The 14,769-nt window shown below is 39.1% G+C and overlaps 1 protein-coding gene across 3 annotated transcripts in view; it reads right to left on the bottom strand.

Annotated features, from left to right (window-relative positions):
* The window catches only part of ccdc102a (coiled-coil domain containing 102A), a 102,379-nt gene extending 88,844 nt beyond the window's left edge, over positions 1–13,535 (bottom strand). For all 3 annotated transcript variants that reach the window (XR_010795785.1, XR_010795784.1, XM_066648297.1), the window contains exon 1: positions 13,402–13,535. The gene's annotated coding sequence lies outside the window, so the exon portion shown is untranslated. The remainder of the gene's footprint in view (positions 1–13,401) is intronic.
* Between the last annotated feature and the right edge of the window lie 1,234 nt (positions 13,536–14,769).

The following is a 14,769-nucleotide window of genomic DNA, read 5'->3' as shown; positions in this document are numbered from 1 at the left end:
ACAACAACATCTCTAGTAGTTACCACTGTTTCAGAAATTCCAGTTCCACCTTAAATACTGAAGCATTTACCTTCTATCGCCTTTGGCATTTTAGGTGGCATTGGAAGTCTCAAACAAAAAGCAGCTGAATAAGCAGCTGAATTTAGGTTCATATCAGAAGAGTCAGCAATGGGTGATCATGAGTAGATTGTGGAAGGCTTTTGAAGGCTTATGATGCCCTAAATTTAACTATGTTAAAGTCCTGAAGCACATCTCTGATACTGCTGCAGATTGGCAACAGAGCAAAGCTGTAGAGCTGCTCTTTTTTGTGTTCTGGTGACATATCAAGCCCATGAAGGATCTCCCTGTTACATAAGGGAAGATTTTAACCACTACATCCTGTAACTCAGTTTCAAGGGACAATATAACACTTGAAAACAAGGGGTAGGGAGTAAAAATAAGAATGAGTTGTTAACTAGCATTTCATGAGATTAAAGTTGAACACATATGGACAGCGATGGGCAACTGTCTGAAATCAGTTCAGAACTCCAGACTGGTCAAACCTGGCTGACCCCAAAAGCTTTGCCCAACTGTCGTGGTGGAGTATAGTGGAGGGTGGGCCCTTATGGCTCCCTCTAACTTCCAACTCTGCAGTTCCAAAACCAACAGCTCTGAGAACTAAGCCCCAGACACATTTGTTTTATTAAGAAAACCATCTGCTCACGACTTAGAGCATTTCTTAAGTGTCAGGTGGTGACATAAGCCTGAGATAAGCTCTGAATGGGACAAGACTGTTTATCGCTCCTTCAGACAGACTCTTTAAAATTCTGTCCTGATAAGTTTAAGATGACAAATTTTAGACACCATTGCACTGTGCAGCATCAAATAGATTTTGAGGTATTTTTTAAACAGTCTTCTTCAGATTGCTGCAAGCATTAATCAAATGTATTCATACCCAAGCACATAGGGATAGACTGGGTTTCTGTATACAACTGTAGAAAGAGGGGCGGTGGCTTGATCTTGGGGAAGTTAATTGCTCATGTACAGAGCAAAAGAGAAAGTTTGCGAAAGAAAAATACATAAAGAGGCACAGACAGTCACACTATTATAACAAGCTCACAAAGTCAGTCTGACTCCCACATATCTCCCTTCATACCTACTTACTGAGATCAGAGCACAGAGTAACTTGCAAAACCCTCTGGCATGCTGAACTGCAAACAGCTACTGCTCTCTCACTTCACTCGCTGCTCTCTCGCTTCACACATTAAGACAACACTGAATTACAGCAGTGTTCTCCCAGTGTCTGCATGGGTTTCCTCCGGAGCCCCAGTTTCCTCCCACAGTCCAAAAACACACGTTGGTAGGTGGACTGGCTACTCAAAAGGTGTCTATAGGTCTTAGTGTGTGAGCAAATATGTGAGTTTGTGACGTTCCTGCGAAATTGGTGCCCTCTCCAAGGTAAGTTTTCGCCTTGCACACAGTAATTCCAGTCTCCAGACCCACTGCGACCCTCAACTAGAAGTGGTAATAGACAATCAATGAATGAATGAATTAAATAATTAATTACAGTACACAAAATTGTACAAAAGGCAATGAAATGCACAGAATTTGAGAATGTTATATATAAATGTTTTTTTCCCCCCCAAACACACTCAATCCACCTGCCTTGGTTTTTAGTCAGGCAGTCAACGCTCTGTTAGGCCCTGTAGAAATGATAGCCGAGTCTGGTATGCGGCCTCCTTCCCTGCTTCTGTTTACATTTGCATGTCCGTCATCTACATTTTCCCGTTTGAGGCGAGGCTGCAGTCAGCTGCAGGCCTCTGGGTCAAACAATGGCCAGAGTGGGATCAGTAAACTGTATTATAAGTGCTAAGTTCTTCCAATGTTTACTGATGTCTAATAATGTTTGCCAGTTCTAGACAATGTTTGTATAGAAACAATTTCAATAAATACAAATGTGCAATTATCTGTTGTTTTATTAATTGTATGTATTTACTACACTAAAATAGACTTGAAAACAGAAAAAAATAATTTGGGTGTGATGGGGTGGGGGGGGGTATAATTTTCTAATTATATCACATACCAAAGAGCAATTTTCTGAGTGAATTTTTTCCCAATGCATTTAAAGGCTTGAACAATACATTTTGTTAAACTGATCCTTTTTTTTGTTCTAACTTATCAAACTTACAGAAAAAAAATATAGAATGTATTATATTTTTATATTATATATATTTGTCCATATCACGCTACAGTGACTGACAAAGAATTAGTTTTTAAAGTGTATGTAAAGCCTAGGTTTGTGCTAGGTTTTCTGCTCGAGTGTTTGAAAAATGCACCTTTACGGTGTGGAGCAGAAGGGCACGCTCAGGTTGTAGCGACGCTCCAAGTTGGAGGACAGAGACACATTATTAACCTTCACGCTTAAGAAGGCATGCTTAGGCCCTAGGAGATGTTCTGAGAAAGTCTGCTGCCCCTTCTCCTGCTTCTCCATCTCCGGTGTTGGATGTGGAGAGCCCTGTTGACCACACAACACCGACTCCAGCTGCAGACAGCATGTAGAACCCAAGGAACAGCTGCAGTTTGGGGGTTCACCGTGCTGCTGCTTCTCACCTTCTATCAACTGTCTGCAGCTGGAGTCTGGGTTGTCTGGTCTGCAGCTCCCTACTCCTCTATATTCCCATCAGGTAGGGATAACAAAAGCCACTACAGAACCCGGGAAAGAAAGAGAATGAGAGAGAGAGAGAGAGAGAGAGACGTGTTCTCCTATACTGAACACAAGGTATGTTTAAACTTGAAGCTTTAACAGGACAAACACAAATGAATTCTCATGCTTAACATGATATTAGATAAAAATTCATTATAGCCCCTTTCACTCGTGCACGGTAACCCATGAATTTTGCAGATTTTGTGCAAACGAAAACATCCATAACATTTGTCCTGGATTTTACCCACATTTTATCCTACTTGTACCCTAATACAAAGTCTGAACAATCATGCTGTATTTACTACACAGGCGGTGCCCCATACCTAAAGCATGCAGAACATTTCCAGCTGCGAGAATGTGTTGGACACTGAAAAACTCCCGGTGTATGCTTCCTGTGTAACAGAACAACTCCAGAATATATCCAGACATGATTCTCCAGAGTTTATATGTGAAAATGGATTTGGTCGTAAATTGAGGTCCCCTGAATGTTCTTTGTTTTAGAAGAAAACGCCACTTGCTCTGCCAAAAAAAAAAAAAAAAAACCTGTACCAATAGAATACAATGTCACGCCTGTGTCTGAATATGTTTATTACTCAACTAAAATAATTTAAGGTTTACTTTTATTGTAAATGGCTTTCTAATGAATCCCCTGTGTTTTCAGATGTAGAACTGAAAGCAGCTCAAGAAATTGATTTGAAAATTAATTAATTCATTCATTCATTCATTCATTATAATGACTGCTGACTGCCTACCTGGAATCACTGGGTGCAAGGTTGAAACACACCATGGAGGGGGTGCCAGTCCTTCGCAAGGAGACACAGACAGACACACACACACACACATATTTTGGGCCATGAGAAGAAACTGCAGCACCTGGAGGAAACCCAAGCTGACACGAGGAGAACACAAACTCCTTACAGAGAGTCACCCGGAGCAGGACTTGAACCCACAACCTCAAGTATCCAGACACTAACTGTTGCACCACTGTGCCGCCCCGGATTGAAAATAGATAAGTTGAAAGGATGAATATATGTATGAAAACATGTCCCCAAAAATGAATTCCAGATCAGTTCTTCATAGTCATGGACTCTTCATTTAAAAACGACTTGTAAATACACTGATGATAAAATGCTCAGCTAAATATTAAATTCCAGATCAGAAAATACTAAATACTCACTCAATATAAGGTTGATAGTATCACCTTATTCTTGCACGCTGTAGATCCACTTTCCACTTAGTCAAGTAATTTGCATCAGAATGTCTGAACCAATTAGCACACAATCAGGGCTAGATCAAAAGGTGACACTGTAGGGAAAATTGAGCACATAAGCACTGTAAGCCTATCTGCTAATTCTCTGACAAGGAGAAACCACAGGTGAAAAAAACATGTAGATTTATCTCTCCTGGTAAATATGTTAACATTACATCTGATGCAAAAATGAAGTAAAAGCCTCCCTCCATTAGGCTGGTTGTAGGGCAGACAATCTTTGGTAGTGCATTTTTGATGTCAAGCTGACATTTAATACATTTCAGCTTTCAAGAGGTCCATTTGCGGTGATATTTTGCATGGAAATGGACTAATAGTGATGATCCCACTGGACAGAGCGGTGTGGCTAGCCCTAAACTGGTCAACCACAAAGTCACCAAGGAGAAATTTGAGGGCACCTCAGGGATCTTGTGCTGATTGCATCCAAAGACGCAAGCCTCTTAACATAACTAGTAAAAACCGAGCTGACACCAACCTGAAAAGAGTCATGGTTTTCTCATCGACATACTGTGGTGCAAGGGGAAGAAAGAATAAAAAGCATTCCAACATTTAGGAATCTACACTGTATCTGTTGTTGCTGTGCCAAATACTGCAAGGTCAAGGACAGCTCTTTATGGCCCCAGCGAGGGTTATCACGTTTCAATGAGGGACAAACACAAAAATTTGACCTGCATTAAAACAGCTCAATGCTAGGTCTGAACGGATCCACTTCCAAAAAAAAAAAAAAAAATCATCTACACCGCCAACACATAAGCTAGTTTAGAACTTTTTTATTTTATTTTATTCCTTCGAGAAAGTCCCAAATCCTTTGGACCATAAAGGAGGCTAGCGGATCTATGGGCTGTGTGGACTCAAAGGGAGGCCCATAATAACCACTCGTTATTCCTATTCCTTCTCAAAACCACAGACCACTCCTATGGTGCATCTGGCAGACTGCTTATGTGTCCAGGGCGTGAGGAAATAGGGCCCATGAAGGCAGAGGATATCCAATGATGTAGTGCTTTTATTCCCAACTGGTTCAGCTCCACCTCCAAAGCTAAAAAGGTGACGTAAAGTCACTCCTGAGAGGCAAACCTTGGAACTGTTTCCAGGGCAGTAATGGGAAAGGGGGTACGAGGGGTTGTCAGTGACCCCTGAGACCACTTCCCCCAAGCTCTAAGCCCCGTTCCATTAATCCTCATTCCATCTGACTTCCTTCCTGCAGTTCCTGCTCCACAATGCCAAAGATCCCAATCAGAGAGCGCAGTGCTTCACAACATAGGTGGCTAGTGGCTAGTTTCGTTTAGACTAGTAAGTTCAGACAGTTTCAAAATGTGATACTGACATTTCTACTCGAGCATATTAATGAATAAGTCTACTTTTTACACAAGTACATATTAGGCATTAACATTTATTTACTGATTTTTTTAGTGTTTAATTTCTGTTACATCATCGGCAGTGTCTGCACTGCTTTATCACATACTTTTGAGATTTACAGTGTTATTTTTTAACCAAGAACAGATTATTAGAGTTTAACACCCTGTGTGTCCAGAACATTTACAAAAGGTACAGTAAGGGAACACTACATAATATTTGAGACATTTCAAAGACCTGTAATATGCAGGATAGAGTCTGTGTCATTGATACTCTGGGATCAGCACTGCAGAAACTGAACTATGTCACTTTTGGAGAAGGGTAGGGGGACATCACACTTCTACCCCTCCCCACTGATTTCAGTACAGTGCTGTAAAAATGAACTACACTAGAGTAAAAAACCCAAATCCTTACCTAGTGTTCCTTTAAATGGTATGTTATGGGTAGATCTACTTGAGCACACTCTCTGAAACATGTTCACTGTGCTGGTACCTTTTGCTGTCACTTCATTACACATCTTCATTGCCTTTAGTTTAAGAACATAAACATACTAAATTCTATATTTTCTGTAAAGCATTAATTTCATGAATCTCATGTCAAGTCCTGTCATGTTCCTTCTGGAGAAAAAAAAAAGAGGCACCTTTAGGAAATACAAATGGATTCAAGACCACTGTTCTACCTTGGAAGGCTACTCTACTCATCTCTGCTTCACAGGTTAAACACTGGCCTCCAAAACTGAAACAAAACTGAACCTTTTTTTTGGTTTTACTTAGATACACTGCTTATTTACAACCATGACATCTTGGTCAAAATCCTTTCACACTGTCAGCCATTGTATTCTCACAATTTAATGCCTAGAGCAACAGCTGCTCAAGTGTGACAGAGGAACGGAAGCCCTCATCAGGGATGAGGAAACCAAGCCAAAATCAAGTTCAAACACTGGGTATTCGCTTTACCAAAAAAGGACTACACAATAGCACTTGTTTTAGAATGAAAACAGTATTTTAAACTTTTAAAATACTTTTAAAAAACTTTTAAAAAATAAGTATTTTAACAGTATTTCATAACAGGAGACCAATACAGAACTTTGGATCAACCACAATGATGATGACAATGATCAGTGACCTTTTTGATTCACCGATTATCTCAAATTATATTTTTTCCTGCTAGGGATGGGCATTGTGATGTTATTTATTATGATAAACTGCTTCATAATTTGCTTTGTTAGTATGAAAATTTGTGAAAAAATATATTTTTATTGAAATTGTTTTTTCTTGTTTAATTGCAAATAACATAGCAAAGATCTGTAATGTAAAATTTTGAATATAAAACAATGAATTCATAGTTCAAGAATATTTCTTAATGTTGAGTGTGATTTTTGGTCTTGTCCAACACGTCAGATCAAAATCGAGCCTCACAAAACTCGATGTATTACAATGTAGTATTTTTGCTATATTGATCATCTCTAATTTCTGTTTTACAGGTTACTAATGGTTCCATCTGACAAAATAAATAAATAAGTAAATACTTTAATTGGTTCCCCATTCAATTAAGGTGACAGATTACTACAGACCACTGAGCAGATCTGCAGAGAAAAGAGCAGGATGGCCTGCAAAGTTGAATATATCTCTATTTCTTTGTGTTTTGTTTTGTTGTTGTTTTTGTTATTGAGTTTTTATTTTTACACAAGAAAAAAAACAGAAGCACAATATGTACATGGTTCAGAACGCTTAAGACGTTGCATCCTTTACAAGGGCAATGAATGCGTGATCCTGGTTGATATCATGCATTTTAAAGTCATTTTTAATCATATTAAAATTCCAAAATCCTGACAGCCTGACAGAAATAAATGTATGCTGGTAATGTATTGGGATTTAGGTTTAAAAACACTACAGATATTCAAGGCCCTCTGGTCCATTTCTACTGAACAGCACCAGCATTTATTTCTCTTACAATCGTGCATATCCACATGATGTAGGCTACTCCTTCAAACATAGTGGAAAAGGGCTAAACCCTGTAGATCCACAAAGCGTACACTGCAGATGTAGACTAGCAATTTACAGATTAAGCTAAATTTAGGCTACATTACATTACACAATCTAAATTACATTATTTCAGTCAGTGGAGCAAATGTAAATTCCAGACAAGCTAGAAATCCCCACACAGGCTTGTACTGGAAAATTACACATCCCAAATAATGGAGCATGAACTACGAACACATCTGGCATCTTTTGGAGCTGCTTGGTTGGTGTATACATTTGTTTGAGTGAACTTACAAGCTGGCTCTTCATTGCACTATTGATTCAGCTAGATTAGAAACCTCTTAGTAGCAAGCAATGACTTATTTTGTGACATTAGAAGTTTAATCTTTTGGCTGGCACAAAGCCTATGAACATAAACATTAAATGTGTGCAATGCATTAGCAGGCAGCTTCAATCAAGTCCAATTAGAAAACATTAGAACAATAACAATTACACAAATGAAGGTTAAGGGAATAGTGAACACAAAGTCTGACACTTGGCCTCAAGTCCTTGGCGCTCAAGAAAACTGGACTCACAATTTGAAAGAAGATGGAGGAAGTATATTTTCAAATAACTGTCCAATATTACTATTTTTCTTATGTTATCTACTTCTCAAACGCACATTGGAATACAAACCACAGTGTCACAATATACTTTAGTCAGTATTTTTTGTAGCTATATTGTCGTTTAAAAGCATAATCATAGCATTTTAAAAAATAAATAAACAAAGAGAGCATAATTAATAACACCTGTATTAACTGACAACAATTGACACTTCTAATTATCTTATTACATTTCAGCCTCCCGTCACTGATTTTGGGATGTGTTATGATAAGGTAACATTCCTTTTTTATGAGTATTTTAAACAGTAGAACAACCAAATGTCAGAACCTTAGATTTGGCTGAGGTTTTCCCAATGGAAATGAAAGACATCTGCGGCAAAATCAGAGATCTCCCAAATTTAGTCTGATCAACACAACACAGACTCCTGCTGATAAATAATCAGACAGGTTGTAGGTCACCTTAAGAACCTAATAAATAATGTAGATGCTTTCTCATGTGACTCCTTAAATCTGTCTGCTGCCACTTAACTAGTGAAGAGCAGAGATATATCAGTATTACTGTCTGAACCCAAGCAGCATGCCGTCTGAAGACTGGAGGCAAAACGAAGGGTTTCAGAGTGTGAGCAAACAGAGGCAGAGGGGCTAATTGTTGGGTGTGGAAGTATGGAATGCGTTTAGCAGTGACTGATTGTAGGTACACTGTCAATCTGGCATGTCATCCAAACACAAGCCTCTCCATGGAAGCCAAGATAAACTCCGCTGGTTATAAAAGCCTGAAAAAATCTCTACATTTTTTGATGCACCCTGATTTTATCATTTTTATTTTCCCCACCTCATTTAAATACATTAGCTCAAAATCTCTTTACAGTACCTTGCAATCAATTGCAAGATTTTTCCCCCACTCCTGTAAAGTTAGCCTTTTGGAGACATATTTTTAAATCAGCAAGCTAAAAGCATCTGGTATATTGTCTGGAAAGGAGACTTTTTTGCTCCAAATACCCAATAGGCAATTTGTCAGGCTATTATTTTTGCTCCAGTTCATTTTGTTGCAGGTTCATGAAGATGGTAATGCATGCGAGATAAGTGTATTATCACTGTTGTTGAACAACAAATGGTGATACATTTATACTAAAATGTTGTAGACATGATTACACAAGACTCACCGCACTGATCAGTCAGTTTCAACTGCTCAATTTGATTCAGTATTTTTAAAACAGGCAGATGATTAAATTAGGAGTTTTAAATGGCAAACTTGTTTAACCCCTAAAAACTGTACAAACTGATATCAGCAAAAAACATTGGGATTAGTGCACCCCTAGTATTCAATATACACCCTGATTTTTTGTTTTTCCATTTTATTCATTCATTCACTTTCTGTAACTGCTTATCTAGTTCAGGGTTGCAGGGGGCAGGGTGTCCAGAGCTCGCCAGAATTTACTGGGAACAAGGCAGGAACACACCCAAGACAGGGCGCCAGTCCATAACAGGGCATCACACTCTCACCTACGGACACTTTTGAACAGCCAATCCACCTATAAACACCTATAGTGTCGCTGTCTCACAAACCCAGGGCTGAGGGGTGCTACCAACACATAGACTTTCCCAATTCTTAGATAGCTCATTATGCTGCCTACTGAGGTATCTTAATTTTAACACAGCATCAAACTGACGTTCGCATCTTTGAAAGTCTGCAACTGGAAGATTTGTATGTGGATGACTTGGTGTACAGTCTCTAATTTGGAAAAACACTGCAATGTTTTTAAGACCACGCAGCACTAAACAGCAGGAAAAATAGGAGGAATTTATTTGTATTTTAAATGTGGTCACTCTATGTTAAAGTAAAACATTTATCCTTAGAGGAAGGCAAACTTTCTCATGATAACGTAAAGAAATTTTATTCCAAATTTTGAAAAATTTCTATTGGTCCACCTAATATGATTTTTTTTTAAATGTAAAAGCAGCTAATGTGTTCAAAAGTTATGTGGAGATTTTTTTCAAGAGGGTGAGGACATAGTTTATTCAACCTTCATAGCATGCATTCAACAGTTTACATAAGGACAGAGGTGGAAAGAGGATGTGGGCTCTGAAAGGGAAAAGGGACAAAGGAGTACATCTTACAGCTAAAAACAAACACATGCTCAGCAGCACACTATTCATCTCTGGCAGAGATTCCCAATCAGAATCTGTCTCCCTCTCTCTCACACACACACACACAGAGAGAGAGAAATGGATCATCTGAAAATATCGTGTCACCACGGCAACCCCACACAAGTCATTCTCTTTTTCAGGGAGAACAGAGAGCAAAAAAGGGGGCTGGTTAAATTCCTTTGCCATTCCAATCTGTCTGGCTTGCTGCCTCCAGACCTGACGAAGGGGTGGTGTGTTCGGTCAGATTTATTGGAAAGATCAAGTAATCAATTTCACATTAACATATAGATTTTTTTTAAAAAATTGTACAATTTCCAAAATCAAATTTTTATTATAACCTTACATTTCATGTACTAAAGCTACGTGCACCCATTTAATCCTCGTTAAGACATTGTTCTTAATCACGTGAACTATAACCTTTTGAAAAAAAATCTGAAAATTGCACACTTTCAAATAGCAATTCCAATATAAAAACGACGCCCTGCATGCCAGAAGTATTGCTACACTGACACTGCATTGGTTACGTTGAAGATGATGGTGCCACTGTCAGTCATTCTATGATTTGACCCTGGATGTTCTGAACAGGCAGCAGATAGGGGGTTTTTCAGCTTTTAAATACTACTAAACTACATTCCTATATAAAACATATATTGAATATTACGTGGGTAAAAGTGAGTGTTCATTTCTACTCTGGAACATGCCCAGAAAACATTTGCAACCTTAAAGTTTCTTTATCGACAGTAAACACAATGGTGGACAAAGGTGTTTATAAATTTATATTTTAACTGTAAACTAAAAGAAACAAATATTCACAATGCAGGAATATAGTATAATATATTTTGAACAATTTATGCACATCTACATTTGGCTGGAAACTTACTCTTACTCTTGCAGTTACACTGCAACTGATATTCGTTGCCTTCTCAACAATGACTCACATAATGTACAATTTGCCATCAACTCTGTGCAATGCATGTTTGCATTTACTGCTAAGAGCAGGTGTGTTATGACTGAAAAATCCACTCCTGATTCTCCGCTTGTACAGCAAGTGTTAAAAAGGAATGTTAAAAAGACTTCTGAAACTGGGCCTTCTGCCTTCAAGCTTAAAAAATAGGACGTGATGGTCTTTTAAGACAAAACAAAGGCCCTGAATATCTGGATTAGCATAAAGTATTGCATTCTATATTCACAATAGTGACTGGGGAAAAAAAATCTCAATTATACATTTCCCCCAAATCCTTCAGTTCTATTCAGCGGAAATTCCTTGTGGAGGAGGGAGGGTTGGTGGGCTAGGAAGTCGGGGTATCAACCATCTGCTGACCACCGTCTGGTTGAAAAGTTGAAAGGAGGGAGATGGGGATTCTGACCTCAAGACCACAACAAGGCCAGACAGTTAATCACCCCAGGATAATAACACAAGAGATCACACAAATCACCTTGCAACAAAGCTCTACAATAGTGCACCAAAAAACAATGATCAATTATTCAGGTTTCTGCCTTTTGCCTCAAAATAAATTGCCACCTCTTAATGATGAGACCTTATATCTTCATTTCATTATGAGATCTTAAATCATAACAGTAAGAAACTCCTCAAATATACATTACTACGACTTACTAAATGGCTATTGATTTTTATCCAAGTGGTGAAAATAGCTTCCCTAGATACTTGTTTTCTTAGGCATATTTTAAAAGGTTGTGTTATGGACTATAAATGTTCAAAAATTATTGAAATTCAACCTGGAAACATTTTAGAATGAAAATGGTAACTGTACTCAAAAGTGGAGCAACTGTTGTTTAAGAGGCCACAAAACCAGTCCATGCCCTTGACTGTTCCTGCACAATAAAAGAAAGCTTAGTGAGGTGAAGCAGAGGAGCAACTGAGTGAGAGAGAGAGAGAGAGAGAGAGAGAGACATGAGATCTGTGGCCGACCAGAGGGTTCCAGATGTGGGAACTACGACGTACTTACAGGGGAGAAGGGGGGATGCAGAAGAAAACAGAAGATAAAAAAAAAATCTGCATGACGAAACTTGGGTGCCACATGTCCAATAAATTTCAAGGTTCTTTTTTCTTCCACCACAATTTAAGAAGCATCCAAGTTGTTTATGTGAGTGTCGTGTATAGAAGGCGACCCCAATATTCCTGGAAAATTGTAAATCAGGATTCGGAAACCTCCTCAGACTATTATTAGGGGATTTACCACGGAAGAATATTCTACTACAACTACAAATTTACTATTTTCAGGTTGGAACTGAAAGACGTCTGACCTTCCACTAACACTGCTTTTGTATGTGTTTCTATGCGTGTGTGCATGTGAATTGTGTGTTTGGGTAAGAACTCCTTTTTTTTCCTGTTTTACAGCAGGGCGTAAAGGGGGACAACCCTGCCTGGAGGAAAACAGATGTTATGTTTTTAAAAAGCCTTGCTCCTGTCGTTAGGCACTGGATCAGATAGGAACCAATCAGTATTAAATCTTTACACTGTAAAAAGTATATTTTATTAAATCGTGTTAAACACAGACAATATATCTTATGTCTCTATCTATGAAAAAGAAGATTCATTTCTGTTGTAACAGACTTTATCTAGTCTTATCTATCGTATTCTCCTGGCAGACAATTTGACTTATTTCAAGCAGGACTAGATTTAAGATGTTTTCACCTGATAAGGTATTGTTTTGCAGAGCAGTCCAGTGCAAAAAGGGCTACTTCTTGCACTGGACCAAAACAACAAAAGTATGGTATTAATATAATAGCATTACTACCACTGTGATCTTAAAATGTCTCTCTAGAGACTTTCAGTACTGTTTTTCAAATGTGTCATGTATTTTGAAGTCCATATGGAGGTCAATGTAAGTGGACCTTAAGCTGAATGACCACAGCCCTCAAACTCTGCTCAAACTGGAAACTTTGCGGATAATAGCAACCCCAAAAAATGACCAAAAACTATTTAGGGAGCCTTATTACATCTCTCCATCACTTGACAAATCCTCACAAATCTCCCCACATTACACAAGGCTAGCTAACTAGCACAAAAGACACCCAAACTGCCTTCTTACCCCTCCACGAACATTTCTACCCCAGAGGCTGCTTTCTCAGCAAAGCCCATCCTCCCAACGCTTCCACAACGACACCGTGGGGCGGCTCTGAAGGGTCTCAACGTTGTTCTGACAATGGTGTTTCCCTTTTGTTGGTGAACTGTAACGTTAGGTTAACGTTCCACAAGTTTAGCGGGCTAGCATTCCCACAATGAAACGCCGTGTTGAATGTCATTCGACACCGCAGCAAAGGAAGCTCAATAGCTTCCTTTTTTCCCAAAATAAATTCCAAGCTATGGTTTCATAAAACTGTCCATTGCAGACGTGCACATACCTGAAAAACGGAGCTGGAAATGTTCTTTCTCGGTTGTTTAGGTGTCCTCCTTTCCGCTCACTCCGGCGCTCTCCGTCTCCCTACAGGAATTTTCTCCAGCTACACAACGTTGCTGCTGGAAGACCGAGGGGGCGTGGCTTCGTGCGGTGGGCGGTGCCTTCACTGCATTAATAATCCACTCTGAAGACGTGTCGTCATTCCCTATTCCGCGTCGTGCCCATACTAGGAATTCCGTGTCTGAGCAGATCTTCACTATGAGCAAAGTGAATTTGTTTCCATTTATTCAACTTCTGTATCTGTTTCATCCTCACCAGGGTCTCTGTGGGTCTGGAGCCTACACAATCATTGACTAGTGTGAGTGTTCTGGACTGTGCCTGTGTCTGCTTGAACACAGTTCAGCTGGACTCATGAATGGTACTCATCAGTGCAAGCACTAACCATGCCCAGGATCATCATGGTATATCACGGTACATTTCAATCAAGCCAGGTGTGAGTACAATACAACTGTTGCACCACAGTGTCACCCTGCACTGTGAATGGCCTTCTCAAAAATCACAGCTTTTGCAGCTTGTGGCAGACAACAATAGTTCATTTTTTGTCACACAAGTTGTCTTAGGTGAAGTGGAAAACTTGCTTTGGTAGTAATAGCCTTGATGCTTCATTCATTTTATATTCAGTTATCATTTTGGTTATGATTGAAATTTCTATATCAGCACTGTAATGTATTAACATTAAAGCTGCACTATGTATCAATGGCATGTTTGGGGAATTGGTTGATCATTCTTGTGCCAAAAAACGCACTGGCACAAAATGTGCAGAAGATCATTTTGCAACATAGGTTGTGCTGCATTCCATTTCCCAGAGTGTTATTTTAAATATATGCCCATTTTTATTCTGATGCTAGCAACACATTCCAAAGAAATTGCTGCTGGATATATTAAACCCTTCAGTGTCACTGCAGCGCTGAGAATGATCCACCATCCAAATCATAGCTACCCTGTGTTGGTATTTTGGGGTTCCTGACCATTGAAGAACATGGTGAAATAGGGATAACAATGTATGCAGAGCAACAGAAGGACTACAGCCTGTAGTTGTGGAACTACAAAGTACTCCCATGTTGTCAGTGGAGCTTAGAGAATGGACACCTCAGATTGAATCAATACTCAGATCAGAGTTTTTTTTTTCTCCAGTGTGTATACTTTGTTTCCCATGTTTCTGTTTGTAGCTCTCACAAGCTGTGGCAGTTTAAACAACATTGATTTTCCTAGGTTAATATTTTGAACAGTTCCTTTTAACATTGCATGCTTATCAGCTGAATGGGCCTGTCAGAGAACAGGCTGTTTTCAGAAAACGGAATCAATATAGGCT

This window comes from Hoplias malabaricus, chromosome 16, assembly GCF_029633855.1.
Source record: "Hoplias malabaricus isolate fHopMal1 chromosome 16, fHopMal1.hap1, whole genome shotgun sequence".
Lineage (NCBI taxonomy): Eukaryota > Metazoa > Chordata > Actinopteri > Characiformes > Erythrinidae > Hoplias > Hoplias malabaricus.
The sequence above is the reverse complement of the archived record's forward strand: the minus strand, read 5'-3'. Positions and strand labels throughout refer to the sequence as shown.